The sequence below is a fragment of the Trachinotus anak genome, unplaced genomic scaffold, assembly GCF_046630095.1.
Source record: "Trachinotus anak isolate AG129_WGS33_773 ecotype Australia unplaced genomic scaffold, CSIRO_AGI_Tana_v1 ptg000018l, whole genome shotgun sequence".
Taxonomy (NCBI): Eukaryota; Metazoa; Chordata; class Actinopteri; order Carangiformes; family Carangidae; genus Trachinotus; species Trachinotus anak.
Genome location: NW_027273869.1, coordinates 15,622,620 through 15,636,887, shown reverse-complemented (window position 1 = coordinate 15,636,887; position 14,268 = coordinate 15,622,620). Strand labels below are relative to the sequence as shown.

Sequence of the window (14,268 nt, the reverse complement as noted above, 5' to 3'; positions counted from 1 at the left end):
TTGAAATGACTGAATGACGCCAGTTATCTTAGCATAAACAGGGGTAAGTGGACAGTCTGGCTGTAATTCAGTGCTAATTCAGTTTTATATTCCATTTTCAATCTCCACCAGCATCCAAAATCCTGGGGATCTCCTGTCTTCATGGGCCTTAATCTCAATATTGTTACATTTACAGTTGATCTCTCAATACGCAAACATTAAATCTTCTCCACTTTAGCTGTTCCTGCTTTTTTTTTTTTTTTTTTTTTTTTTCCAGCTGCCCCGTGTTCAGCTCTTAACGCCCACAAATTGTGACTTGAGCTGACAACACCCTCAGACCAGATCAAGGTGAACTGACATTCACAAGAAAGAGAGAAAATTAGTGCGGTGGAATAGAGCTGAGTCTGGCACGGCGCCAGCCTAAGCATCTTACAAAAAGTTCTTGAACAATGTCCTGTTGCTACAATTCAGTAGTGGGATTACTTAATATGATTACAGGCGCCGCCAAATCAGCCGTGGTGAATGCGGCCCATAATTACAGTGAAAAGATGAGGAAGGTGTATGACAGAGATTAGAAAAGGTGAACTCCAGTGAGTCGTACACAATATGCATCCCTGCCCAGTTCAAAACACACTCACTGGGTTTACAAGTAGAGCATTGCTTAATTTGACTTGAGTCTTCACAATGCAGAGTGTGTTTCATGCTTTCACTGTTGGAAAGTAACCGCCTATTTACACATCTAGCAGACAGAGCAACGCTAGCATTTATCTGGAGTCATTTTTGTGTCCACCTAAATAAAGTCCAGTAGTTTGCATTAGCACAATGACACGAACACATAATGCAGTATGGATTAAAAAATAAATAAAAAAAATACATTCACTTATTCATTTCTATCAATAAATCAAACCTAATTGTAAACACATGGTAAAAATGTGTGCTTGGCTACCAGGTGGTAAAGTACAGACAGTAAAGATTTCACTTTAATCAGTGTTGAATCATCAGACGTGACAGCCAACTAGATCTCACTCTTACTTTTACCCCCCTGCTGTCTCTTTCTCCCATGTGGGACAACATTAATATTCATCACGTGTCACATAGATGTTGACATTTCATTTACTCGAATCCACCGAGAATCACCTCAAATCAATTGCAGCCACCTGGAAGATATGGTAAATCTTCCTAACAGGCGCGCCCTTCGGGTAAACGAAAGTGAGTGTTGGAGCCACTTGAGATAAATTTCCACTGACTGTAATATGTAGAACGGGTGCACAGGAACGAGACCCAGAAGACGTTTTGTTTATCTTATTGGTGGGAACAGAATTCTCTTAATGTAACCTGGAAATTTCTCCCTGGTGCTGTGTGATTGGAAAGCCAGTGAATTAGGATTTTTTTTTTTTTTTCTCTGTACGATTTTAACTGTTTGAACCGGGCGCACATGTAATTGATCACCAGTCCACTTGCTCAGGTTGTCCTAATCATCATCCATCTAAATTATTGATTAGGTTATATGGATACAATCAACAACTGTGATTTAGGTGACATGTATGTCTAAACTGTCAGTCTTGAAGAAGTAGTTCTTCAGGGTAAGCATGTGTTTTTGGTAGAAACATGTACACTGCATATTTTATACTAAGTTACACTACTTTGGTTTCCAATACATTTTTTTTATCCTTCATGTCTCTATGCTTATTTCTGCTCATATATAAACCATAGTCAAACCTGAAGACATGCATTCCTGAGGGGAAAATTAATTCTGACATCTAAATGTTAAAGGAACCAGTGTTTCATGTGACACAAACAAACTGATTAATCATTAATGTGCCCATGTGGCACCTTTGAGGCATCGCTGCACACTAGGTTGCCACTTAAATGAGCTGTCGCACGTGTTTCAGTGGCTACCTGGCATCTTATCACTTTGCAAGAAATGCAATCTGTGCCTGGAAAGCTGTACACGTCTATCCCTCAGCCAATGTCCAAGCCATTTCATGAAAGAGTGCACAAATCTTTGTTGCAGTTGGTCCACTGCAACATGATAGTAATAAGATCCCCAGTGTGATACACACAAGGTCTTTAATGTCTAAATAGAAATCTCTAGTTTCTGTATTGTCTGTATTCCAAGGAGAGAGATTGGCCTTATCTTGGAGGAAGGTGACCATCCATCAGCAATTTCTCTCAGTTTATCAGCCTGCCCAAGTCGAAACGCACAATGATGTCAGGCATTAATCAAATGCTGACACCTCACATTCAGGACTGAGACGTGTACCCTTTTCTCCCTGCCCAAATCTGCTCATTGTCCTGCTGAGGCTCTCTGGCTGCAGATTTAAACCCCCTTCTGGTGCTGTGTGCCAATATCAGACAGCTGGAGGATTGCGCTGGAACCACGTTGAAAGAACATGTGGAAAGGGCAGAGAACATGCCCTGAAAATCCAAAAAGCACCGTGTTAAAACTCTTGTATCTCAGCCCCTTCATTACACTTTTATACTGCTGCAGAAATGCTCTTAGAGCCTGCCCCCTCGCCAGAGAGCAAAGACAGAAGCTGTTAAATTTATTGTGTGTCCCCGTGCCGAGAATAATCCTGACAATGAAAATTAAGCAGAACAAGGAGAAAGGGCTCCTTGTAGTGAAGTTTGTAGTCTCTTCTTCAAGACTCCCCACTGACTACTCATTCATTCTGTTTAGAAATTACTGGGAGCTATTGATGTTCTGAATTGAAACCCTCATAGGGGCGAGGGTTGTCATAAATTGAACATCTTGGACACTGTGTGGTTGTCTGAAACTCTCTATGGGGCTACATTCATGTCAAAACATTGATCTAACACAGGGAGCCAAAGGTTTGTCTATGTAGGGCAAAAAATGTAAGAAAAGACTGTCACTGATGTAAGTGTTTGATTCAGCCTCAGAGAGAATTAACTCCTGTGGTTGATCATGAAACCCTTTAGAGGACGTGAATTTTTCAGATGGATGAATATCTGGATACAAAATAACAGGGAGCCAGATGTGACCCTGGAACACATCATTTCTTTCCCTCTGTTATGTCAGGGCAAAGGGATGTTTTGGGTACGCTATTGGTTGAACAGGGAGAAGTCATTGCAGGACATGTAAACTGGCATAACCTCTGAATATTGTATTTATTTATTTTTATTTTTTTAAACAGAATCAAAAAAAAAAAAAAAGATTTCCCAGATGGCCCACACAATTCCAGGTGACAAAACAAGTTCTCCAGAGGAAAAAGCTTCCAGACCTCAAAAAGAGACACCTGATCAGGTAGTTTTGAGCTTTAATCACATTCCTCACAGTACCTTTGTACATTCTTCCATTTACTTTGATATACACCAACATTGAACATCATGTACTCATAGAACTGGAGTTACAGCAAGTAACTTCTGCTCTGTCTTGTTTCATTTTTACCCTCTTTCATTTTGTGATGGAGATCAACATTCACATCTACCAGAAGTCGTGGTTGTGGAAATGGCTTTGGTGGATATGTCTTCTTATTACAGTATCACTACCTTCATTGGAAACTTAAGGAGATGACATAAGACCAAACTAACTAATACAGAATTATATGGAGACAGCAAGAATTTGTATCTGTGTAGCCAAGTGTGCTTAGCATGGGTACGCTCGAAGCTACGCTGTAACCATTTAACTCTCAACTATAAATCAAGTCCCACTGTAAGAACAACACATCGTGTGCTTAAATCATTTAGATTTTTCATCTTTTTCATATTTTTTCGAGTAATGTAACACAATCCAAACCTCAGGCATCTCTTGTATTCTTAGGATTACTTAATACGTTGACCTAAAGACGTCAACCCAGTCACCAGACAACAAAGGTACTGGATAGTTCTGTAAAACCCTGGACTGCAACATTCAAATGCCCAATGCCAACTTTCCCTACAATCTGCATAAATCTACTAGCATGTGGTTCAGGTTATGATAAATAAAAGTGCAAACATTTATTGCAGGTTTTGTTACTGGAGGTGAACTCTGATCCCTTGTATGAAAGTCAGATTCTGCAAACTTGCCCACCGCCACGACTCAATGCTCCAACCTTGTAAGGAATACTACTAAGTTAGCACCGTATGTTTCCATTGGACATAAATTGTAAGGTGTAGGCTTGTCCAACACACAACAAAATTTCAAGGTATTCTGGAGTGTTGCACCTCATGGGTAGGCAATAACCTGTGGCACAGATCTAAGATTATGGCATCTTTTTTTTATGAACATTTTGATATTATTTTGCCAAGATCTCCAGTTATATTTATTCTCTGAAGCTGCCACTTTTTGGAGCCCACTTTATTTATTTATTTGTTATGATTTTATATGGGCACTTTATTGTCTAGCCCTCTTGGCTATGAGCGGCGACTGACACAAAACATTTATGGCGGTGTATTTCATTTACTGAAGTTGCACTTTTCAATAGCAAACTTTTTGCACCAGCTGTTAAAATCATGAGAAATGTCAGCAGCAGAGCAATTACAGGTGGCATACACACTGTCACACGCACAGCTGCCATCCTGAGGAGTGGGAAGTCACCCAGAAAATTGCATTTTTCATGTTACCCACACACTGACTGGCTTTAACATGTATGCAAATTCTGGCATCTTGAGAATCTTTCCGTCACTGACTTGAAAGGATGCAAAACAAACTGGAATGCAAAAGGGCTTGTAATGGAAGATTATGTACATTTTATGTTTGTGCGCTGAGAAGTAATGTCTTGCTTTTTATGAGTATCTATTCTAATGATTACAGCCGTGATGAATGGTAATGATCTGAGAAAGCAGCCTTATCATGTTCCACTGCTTCTGCACAGACAACCAGCCACCGTTTACAACGGCCCTTAACCCTCCCCCCTGACGAAAAACAGTGTTCACAGATAATTCAATACCTTTTTGTCATTGAATGCTGTTTAGATTGACACACTGCTAATGTCTTTCTCTGGTGGCTTTAACATACTGTAACCCTACCCCCGCCCCCCAAAGACAATCAAGAGACTTGGAATAGAGTGTCTCCCTTGAGCAGTTGAATTAGCAGCTCTTAGAGGATGTGTGTTAGAGTCGGGGAAACTTCACACAGCTGTCTCAAGAGACAGACATGTTGGTAAGAGATGGGATGCAAATACAGACTCTGGTTTCAAAGTCTTTTTTCATTTTTCACCCAACAACCTGCAATCCCAATCTTTTCCTTTTTTAAATGTGTGAACACAAGGCGAAGCAACGACGTACAAAGTCAATGAAGAGATGCAAGTTGGCACAAACAGACCTGAGTTGAGGCAACTGAGATTTATGCAAGTTAACTGATTCAACTTGAACAAAAATGTAGCACTTAGTCTGAGGGTGTGGGATTCAATTTCATGAAAATATAACAAACAGAAACCAGGGTTTTGCAAAATCCAATTTGGATGTACTTGTCTGGTGACAGCGTTGCGTTGTGGCCGATGACTTCACTTGATGGAAAATGATTGAACTGTGGCTCCTGGTGAGAAAGAGCCTGACCTGTCACATGAACACATACACAGGTGCACTCCATGCATGTACATGATGTTGCTACACAGCTAAAGCTAACTTCTGTGCAGTCAGTCCGCTATCAACACAAGCAAATATATGAATCTGAACGCACAAAGACCTGAGACTTTCTGTAGCAGTGTAACCTCATGCTACTTCCACCTGTGCTGCTAACTGAGGACAGCCGTTGGCTCAACCCAGGAGGCTGCTGTCGCAAAAACAAAGCCACCATTTTTCTGTTGAGGACCCTCTCATATGCACAACCCATGAACTTCGAAAAGAACACCATTACCGTCTATGTCTACTCATATCGTTAACCCCCCGGGGCTGACCTCTTGCTCTCGGATTACGGTTCACTTGTGTCTCTGATTGAAATAACTTCCACTAATCAGCTATTACCAAGTCCAAGCTGATCTCTGCCTCATGCGGTGGCAGCTTGCGCGGTCATTTCTTTCCCCAGCTTCTTCACACAGAGGGCAAATCTATATGACATGCATAATTCACACTGCCAATACAGCTGCCATAAATAGATTAATCATCACAGGCTAAATAAATAGTGGAGTGTGAATATGTCTTAGTGAGGTAATTGATCTCCGTGTCTGAATACAGCTGGATTTGGCAACATGTGTGCAGTTGAAAGAGGTATGACTGATACTTGATGTAAATTCAGGAAAATAAATGGGCTTTACAGGGAGCCATAGGGTCACATGTAGCTATCAAGTTGATATTTGGAGATGTTCTCTGGCTTGGAGATTCCCATAGGACCAGTCAGAGACAGAACTGTAATCAATGACCTGGTTCAAGTAATTACTGTTTACTTTAGCTCATTATTCTCAGAGCTTTGATTAAGCAATCGCCCTCATGTGAAGGATATGTGGCCTTAATTGGTGGTTGCCAGGACACGTATCTCCTGCCTTCTGTTGTGATGCACGCTGGGAGGAATGGTGGTCGGGAAGTAAGAGACGCCTCGGGCAGCTATTCTTGGACCAGCCTTTGAGTCATTCACATTCTCTTAATTGTCCGATGAGTCAACATACGACAAAAGATGAACAGCAGTCCCTTGTCCGGCAGAGGCTGCACACAATGCTTCACATGCAGGAAAGAGGAGAGTCCATACTGTATGTTGACATTTACAACCTAATTGTGTCCTGAGAAGGGACATGATCCACGCGGGGTCATTTGCTCATTACACTTAGGTGGTTATACACAAAATGCACGCAGATCTCCAAGCACTTGCACAGACAACACAATCTGACACACCGTTTAGCTGCTCCACACACATTCACTCGAGCATTTCTAATCCCACCCTGCTAGAAAACCTGGCCATTTGAATCACTGAAATCCTTCAGATGATTAAAATATATCACAGTGTCAGAGAAATTCCTACTCATAATATTTAAAGATGTATGTATGCACATAAATTCACCAGTGGCTCCTGTGTTTTGATTAGGAGCTGAGAGGAAAATGTAGGTAACAAATAAAACTGTATCAAAGGTGGAATTTTAAACAGAACAAAGTTGTTATTAGAATATATTTGCACATCATCGCGCGAATACACGCTGAGCTACCCGAGGCTGAGCGGAGTCGGCTGTCGCATCGAACTTATCAGGTAGGAACATGCCTCTCAGCCACTTGTTTCAGTCTTGCTGGCAACAGTGGACATAAGCTGAGCTCTGGTCTTCAGGGTGAACTTCTTTTTTTTTTTTTTCTTTTAAGAAAAGAGCATGAAACACACTGTAGCTTTTTTTTTTTTAAATTTTATTTCAGTGAAACTCCAAATTGACTGGAAAGCAAAATTATAATAATCTGTAAGTTTGAAATGACTTTAATTTAACAAGTACTGAGTGCAAAGATTGCTTTCAATAATTCAGAGTCTAGCACAGAGGCAGGCTATTCCTCCTTCTGCTGTGACAGCCAGTCCTGCTGCATTCCCCAAGCTCCATTCATTAAAACGTCCTTTGAGTCCTTCCCTGCAAAGAACAATACCATCTAGACCTCACAATTCAGTTAACCCCCCCACCCCTCCACAGCCACATGCACAAACACTTGCTGCGATGATATGCCATGCTGTGTTTGCTTGTGCAGAGCCTCCTGTTATGATGACACTCAGTATATGTGGAGTGAAGAAAGAAAGGGAGGGGAGTCGGGGGGGGGGGGGGATCATCCAATAAACCAGTTCCCCGGTTCATTGTTGCTGTTGTACTCTTTCACTTAAGGCAATATTGGGTGCAGGCAAAAAAAAGAAAAAAACAAACATTTTTTTTGATGAAATGATGTGATACAAAAAAATAATACAGCCATAATATAGATATAGCACTAAGCTCCATGACAAAATTTCTTTCTACAATATATTGAACAACGTTTCTCTTTGCACGTACAACTACATTTGTGTGTGTGTGTGTGTGTGTGTGTGTGTGTGTGTGTGTTTAATCACTTGCAACTGGTGCTCCCTCTCTTATTTTCATGGGTAATTGGCTATGCAGCACATGGAACCAGAGACCTGCAGGCTACACACAGGAAAGGGAACACTGGGATGGAAGAAAGTGAGATCACTGAAGCATGTCAAACATTTTTTTTTTCTCCCCCTACCCTCCATTCAATTACTATATCTTGTAGTTTACTTATTAATTTTTGTGCCCTCCCTTTCCTCAGACCATACTCTGCCATCCATATATATATATATCTTTTATCTTTCCTTCATCTGTCTTGTCTTCTCCTTAATTTTCCTCCTCTTTCTCACTTCTACTCAGTCCGTAAGTGCACCCATATCTCGATTAGACCTCTGCAAAGGCCTGTGCAATTTCCTGGAAGATTATTCTGATGGATTTACACAGTATCAATCAGAGCCAATGTGGGGCTTGAAATAGCCCCACACTATTGGGAAGGTGTGTTTTTTTTTTTTTTTTTTTTTGTTTTTTTTTGTTTTGTTTTTTTTTTGAGCAGTGGTCAAGGAGCCCTCCAGAAACAGAGGTGATGTAAATGTTTTCAATCACGCTCTAGCATGCAAGACTGTCCTTCTGTCATCAGTGCCAGCTGCTTATTACAACCCACAGTTGTGTTTTATTGTTAGACAAACTGTAGCAGCTGTAATTAAGACAGGAGCAAGGGAAGAAGTCAGCTGACCTAGTATACAGAGCAACAACGTGCACATGAGGAGGAGGTTGGGGTGGACAAAACACAGTCTGACTGTGTCCGGATCCTTAACCACATTTTTATTATTGTAACCATGACGACGAAACTCCTATTACCTCAAGGAAATGCTTACTATAACCCGAACCACAATCTTTTCCTCAAACCTAACCAGGTAGCTTCTGTAGCTACATTAAATCTATTGTTACCATGACAACAAAGGTCCAGTAAACACGTTGCTGGCAACGATTTGTATCCAAGGGTTGGGACAGGCAACCTAAGTGGGACTTGTTTTGAATCAGCTCATTTTTCGTTATAAGAACGTCACTTTACATGTTTTCAATTATATGAAACATGCAGCTTCAATGATTTTTAAAAGAACAGACATCACAGCAGTACACCGGGGGGGGGCACCTGACAGCAGCCTCCTCAGAAGAAGATGAGCCATTCCCTGGTGATTCTTCATCTAATGCGACAAGTATTTCACTTGCTCCTTTCACCAGGCTGCTCTGAATGAGGTCATATTCCTCTGACCTCAGGGCATTATTACCCTGTAATCATGTGTTGCTCTGCATGGCTACATTTGTTATTTCTCGCTGACAGGCTAATGTTAGAAAAAAGCAATTCCACCTGATGGATGATCATACGAAGCGGAGAGGCTATATCAGCTTCTTGCCTTGCCAGTGAATTATGCACAACAAAATCCCATAGATGCCCAAACCGGCTGCGCACAGAGTCTGCTGCCTTAAATATACTACCAGTCTATGTGCTTTACACGCTGGGTTATTATTACCAGAGCTGTGAGGACTTTTCAGCTTGTCAGAATGTGCATGAGGCCTATTCATTACCACAGTATTTACTTGTCCTTTTAAATCAAATAGGTTGCCAGTCCTTAAATTACCACAGTACTATGAAAAATTGTTGACTTATTTTCAAGCAGCATATAGCTTGGATGACTGATTCATAGGTCTCAGGCCATTCATGATCACAGAAATCAATCGGCACTGCTCCTCTGGCCCGCACTTTGTCTGTTGGCGGCAATAGGGATAACGTGTCAAAGTGGGCCTCCTCAATCTTGTCACTTTAAGTGCAATCAATACTGCTTCCCCACCGACCCAAACGCATCTGAAAACCAGCCCCCACCACCCCCCCACCCCACACTGGACTGAACATTTCAGTCAATACCTGACTGGAGGCTAAAAACATCTGCAGCAGCCACACACACAGAAAAAATGCTTGGTAGAATTAAATGCTTTATAATATACTGAAGATGACATCACACTGTGCAGGAGCATCTCTGCAGGATCAGCAATTCAAGTCTCTGACAGCTAAGTCTACAGATACCATGTTTGTATGTTGCAAATGTTAAATGGTTCAAGACTTGACATCATTTTTTTTCTGTTGAGTCAGTTAAACCTGAATTTAACTGAAACTCATCTTAGCAAATCAAACCCCACATCACTCTTCAATTAATGCCACGATGCAATTAGCAGAACAGAACGCTTTATCTTTAAGCACAGCCTCTCCAGCAGTGTTTCCCACAGTGACTGTGTTGTCCCCCACGGCCCCATATGTCACTGTGGGCACTTCTCAGTATATGGCCAGCCGTCTGCTTCCCGACGGCTCCGATCCATAAAAGCAAGCCTCTGGCCAACGTACCTGTAAATTAGTCCACCTAAAAAATTCAACAAGCCCAGGGAGAGGTTTGATATGTGCATCTAGGTGCTTGGCCCTGGAAACGATTGTATTAATTGCCTCGAGGATTATGAGACACGGACCTCCACTCCCTCATGCATATTTGACACTTGTAGCGGCACGCAGAGGCCCCTGTTGCAGCTAATGGATGATGTTTGGCTCGCTTTTGCATATGTATTAGGTACCAAGTTATGAGTGGGTATGCGGAGAGTGCATCCCTGCGTGTGTGTGCCTATCTGTCTGAGCATGCATGTGTGTCGACTCTGTTATCTTGAGCCAGCCAGAGTGAGTGTGGTGCTGGGTGGTCGGGTTGCCGGTTTCTAATTGATGCGACTACTCCCCCTGCTCTTGCCCTCAGAGGCTGGCATTGCCCTCTCCTGTTTATCTGTGCCAGGGATTTGGCTGGCTTGACACAGAAATGACCTGACTGTCCTTTGGGGCTGCTATGTGAACAAACACAAATTCAGACAGATGAATATACAGTCACTTTAACACAAGAGCACACACACAAAGAGACATAAGCTCACATGCAAATAGGAGAGACACACACACACACACACACACACACACACACACACACACACACAAAATCTCAGTTCAAAGAGCCGAAACTCCATTTGAGATATGGTTCTGGACAGCATCGCTATGATGAAGAGGGAGAGCACTTGACAGTGTTGTTGGTGGAACAGCATCAAACAGCGGGGTGTGTGTGTGTGTGTGTGTGTGTGTGTGTGTGTGTGTGTGTGTGTGTGTGTGTGTGTGGTTGCTATGTCTGCTGATAACGTTAGCACGCACTCCCAGAGTGAAAAGTGAGGTTGTTGACATCAAGTGCTCGCACATTGCTGTACACGACGTCCTTTTTGTCTGCAGAGATCGTCTGGCGTGACAGAGACACCCGATCTGATGGCTTTTGAAACTTCTGAACATGATCCGCAGCCACCGACGCACATTCTTGTCTGATCTAATATGCAAATATGTTGAACTGTGAAGCTAATGGGAGGGATTTACCACTGAATCACCCAGATTTCAAGCATATCACACTCACTAGAGCTTGTTACATTGGAGCTCCAGTCTCTGATGACTGAAAGCACCAGTGTCGGCTCAGACATCACACAGTAAGAATAATGTAAAAGCCACAGAAATGATCATGATGTCATGATATTGCTGCAGGTAGGTGGTCTATGAGCTTTTACACCTATAAACCAAACAAAGCAGCACAAAAAGACAGAACTGAAGACAGTCACTGCCGCAGAGATGCTGTATATTTATCTTTATATTGCTTATTAATGTGTATACTATACTGATGTGCATTAGTCATTATGTTAAAGATGCATTAGGAGATTTTTTGGGGCGGCATTGTGGACAGCAGGGGAACAAGTTCCAAACACAACACTGACATTACCACCTTACAAGGTCATAACAGCAAAACAAACAGTTACCTATTTATGCATACAGAAAAGACTGAGCAACATTAGCGTACATTTCGGATTCTGTTTCTAGCGTCTGCTTTGGTCGCCACCAACTCTCAACCGATGAGAACACCTCGACATGAACCAGAAAAGCAAAGTTGAAGCAATAAAACCAAAACAATGAACTGAAAGATGCTTCTGTGCTCTGTAGATTTAAGGGAACTACAGATTTAGGTGGTAGTGTATCACTATAGTTGACCCATTCTATGTTCCATTTATTTATTTGATCCTTTATTTATATAAACATATTGATCATGTGGCTTTAGAAAGACGTCTGGAAACTTGACATGATTCGAATCAGAAAAGTGAGACTCATTCCCACTTCACTCCCACTTGAGGACAACATTGTAAATGCAGTGCTATAAAGTTCAAACGATAACAGCTAAATACTGTATATAAAATATCTTATGTCAGTTTAGTATGCATTACAATAAATGACTACTTACCTGATATTATCTAAATTTTCCTTATGCAATTACCCCCACCCACCTGGTTCTCTGCCGCCGCCTGACTCACAACACTGTCAATGTTCAAGGTCTTTACTGTTGTTTCCATCAGTTGATGTAGGATAAGCTTTTGTAACTTAACTGATAAGTAAGAAAAGTATCATTATATAATATCATATATGCATACTGTATTCAAGGTCCAAGGATATTAGCATTGAGCCATCTTAGGACTTCAGTGCATGAAACTATAGGTAGAAAAAAAAGACCTGACTTTATGTGACATTCATCACATTACCTGTATGCATAATGAGCACATTATTTCACATGTATGATGTAGAATAATTAATGCTACCTGTCAGACTTGGTGAACTGATTTAGCTTTAGAGGAGGTATGCAATATATAAATATGTCATTGTGTGCACATACATTTTGATCTGCCCAGATTTTGGAGGTAAATTGAAGTTCATTGCAAGCAATAACCCACGGCATGGTAAATAATATATCAAGTCAGACATAACTCTTTTCAAATAAAATTTAAGAAATGTAAATGTCTTATCCATGTGTACAGAGGGGAAATCTGATACCTCAATATTTGAACAGGGGGCACACCTGGGAATGACTCATTCAGAAATCGGAGTTGAGGGTGAGTTTTATCTCTTTTTTTGGGTTTGACTTAGTTTTAAACACTGAAACCCTGGAAGTCAGAGAGTGTTGGTACTTACAGCAGGTGTTAAGCGGTCCGTTGGGCTTTCTCGCACTTGGATGGCATATTCAGAGAGCATGTGTTCAATGTAGCACCAGAGAAGCTTTTTCTGACAGGAGGAAGCGATGGGCATGTTAGGCTCCAGCTTCATGGTTAATAGCCATGGCCACTGTCAAAAGAAAAAAAGAAAAGGTCAGTCAGAATGAGCAGTAGGCATAGGTGAAGTGTTGCTTTGAGGCCATCTCATCCCATCGGTGTTATAGCTGGACAGGGCTTTGATACTGGATGATTCTGCAGAACCCCTAATTGTGTTTTTAAGGTTATGTCTACAATATCCCAGCATAAAAAGTCAGCATCAAACTTCATTACTTTACTTGCTAAGAGCTGTCTCCAGGGGTGTTAAGCAACGGCAATGTTAACTCTTGTAGTGCTTCTATTTCTATCACATCTTTCCTGTATTGACGTTAGCTCGCTGGTTGACCTGTCACATCACTTTCCGATACCGAGTCACTGTAGCATCCCGTGTGCCCTGAAGAAATAGTGCTGCTCAGAGGGCATATTATAACCTCTTGTTTTGTAAACACAATGATGAGCTGAAGCTCTGGAAAGACTGATAAGTGAACAGCTGTTAATGCTAACGCTGGTTATGTAGCAATAGCAAAACTTAATAGCTTCTTTTGAAAAATAGTAATAGTAATGCATTCTTGCCAAGATTTAGATAAGAAGACTGATACCACTCCTTTTCCATATCCTCTGTCCATTAAGTCAGGCGTCAATTAGCATAGCTTTCCATAAATACTGGAAACAGGGGGAAGCAGCTAACCTGGCTCTGTCCAAAGTTATCAGAACAGCACCTTTTTAAAGCTTGATCACTAACACATTACTGTATGTCTCTAATGTTTATCTATACAAAACCCAAAAAGTAGCCTAAAGTCAACAAATTTTGGTTTTACAAGGGGTTTTGCAGTCTCTACAATAAGCTAACCATTTCCTGGCTGTAGCTTCATATTTAATGCAAAGATATGAGAGTCTTGATCTCATCTAGCCTTCTACAAGATAGTGAATAAGTAAATTTCCCAAAATTTCAAACATGTCCTTAAATGTTTGGAAATGTGTGTGTGTGTGTGTGTGTGTGTGTGTGTGTGCTCAATTAAAGCAGATGCTGCCTTGGTTAAAATTCAGGCAAGATCGTGGTTAGGTTAAAAAACACATTATTTCTTGTATGATCAACATCTGTCTTTAAAGTCCTACCTACATGTTGCCCACTTTGGTACTTTAAGGACACTTAATTTCCTGCATTGCTACTGAAGGTTGACATTAGATTATCCAATACTATTGTATT

General features: G+C 41.2%; 1 protein-coding gene across 2 annotated transcripts in view; it reads right to left on the bottom strand.

Moving 5' to 3' along the window:
- chrm2a (cholinergic receptor, muscarinic 2a) overlaps positions 1 to 14,268 on the bottom strand; it is a 73,722-nt gene that overhangs the window by 32,793 nt on the left and 26,661 nt on the right. Inside the window, exon 2 of one of the 2 annotated variants that reach the window (XM_071502358.1) lies at positions 12,946 to 13,095. The gene's annotated coding sequence lies outside the window, so the exon portion shown is untranslated. Of the gene's footprint in view, positions 1 to 12,945; positions 13,221 to 14,268 lie in introns of those variants that run through there. The other variant, XM_071502359.1, reaches the window with a different exon arrangement.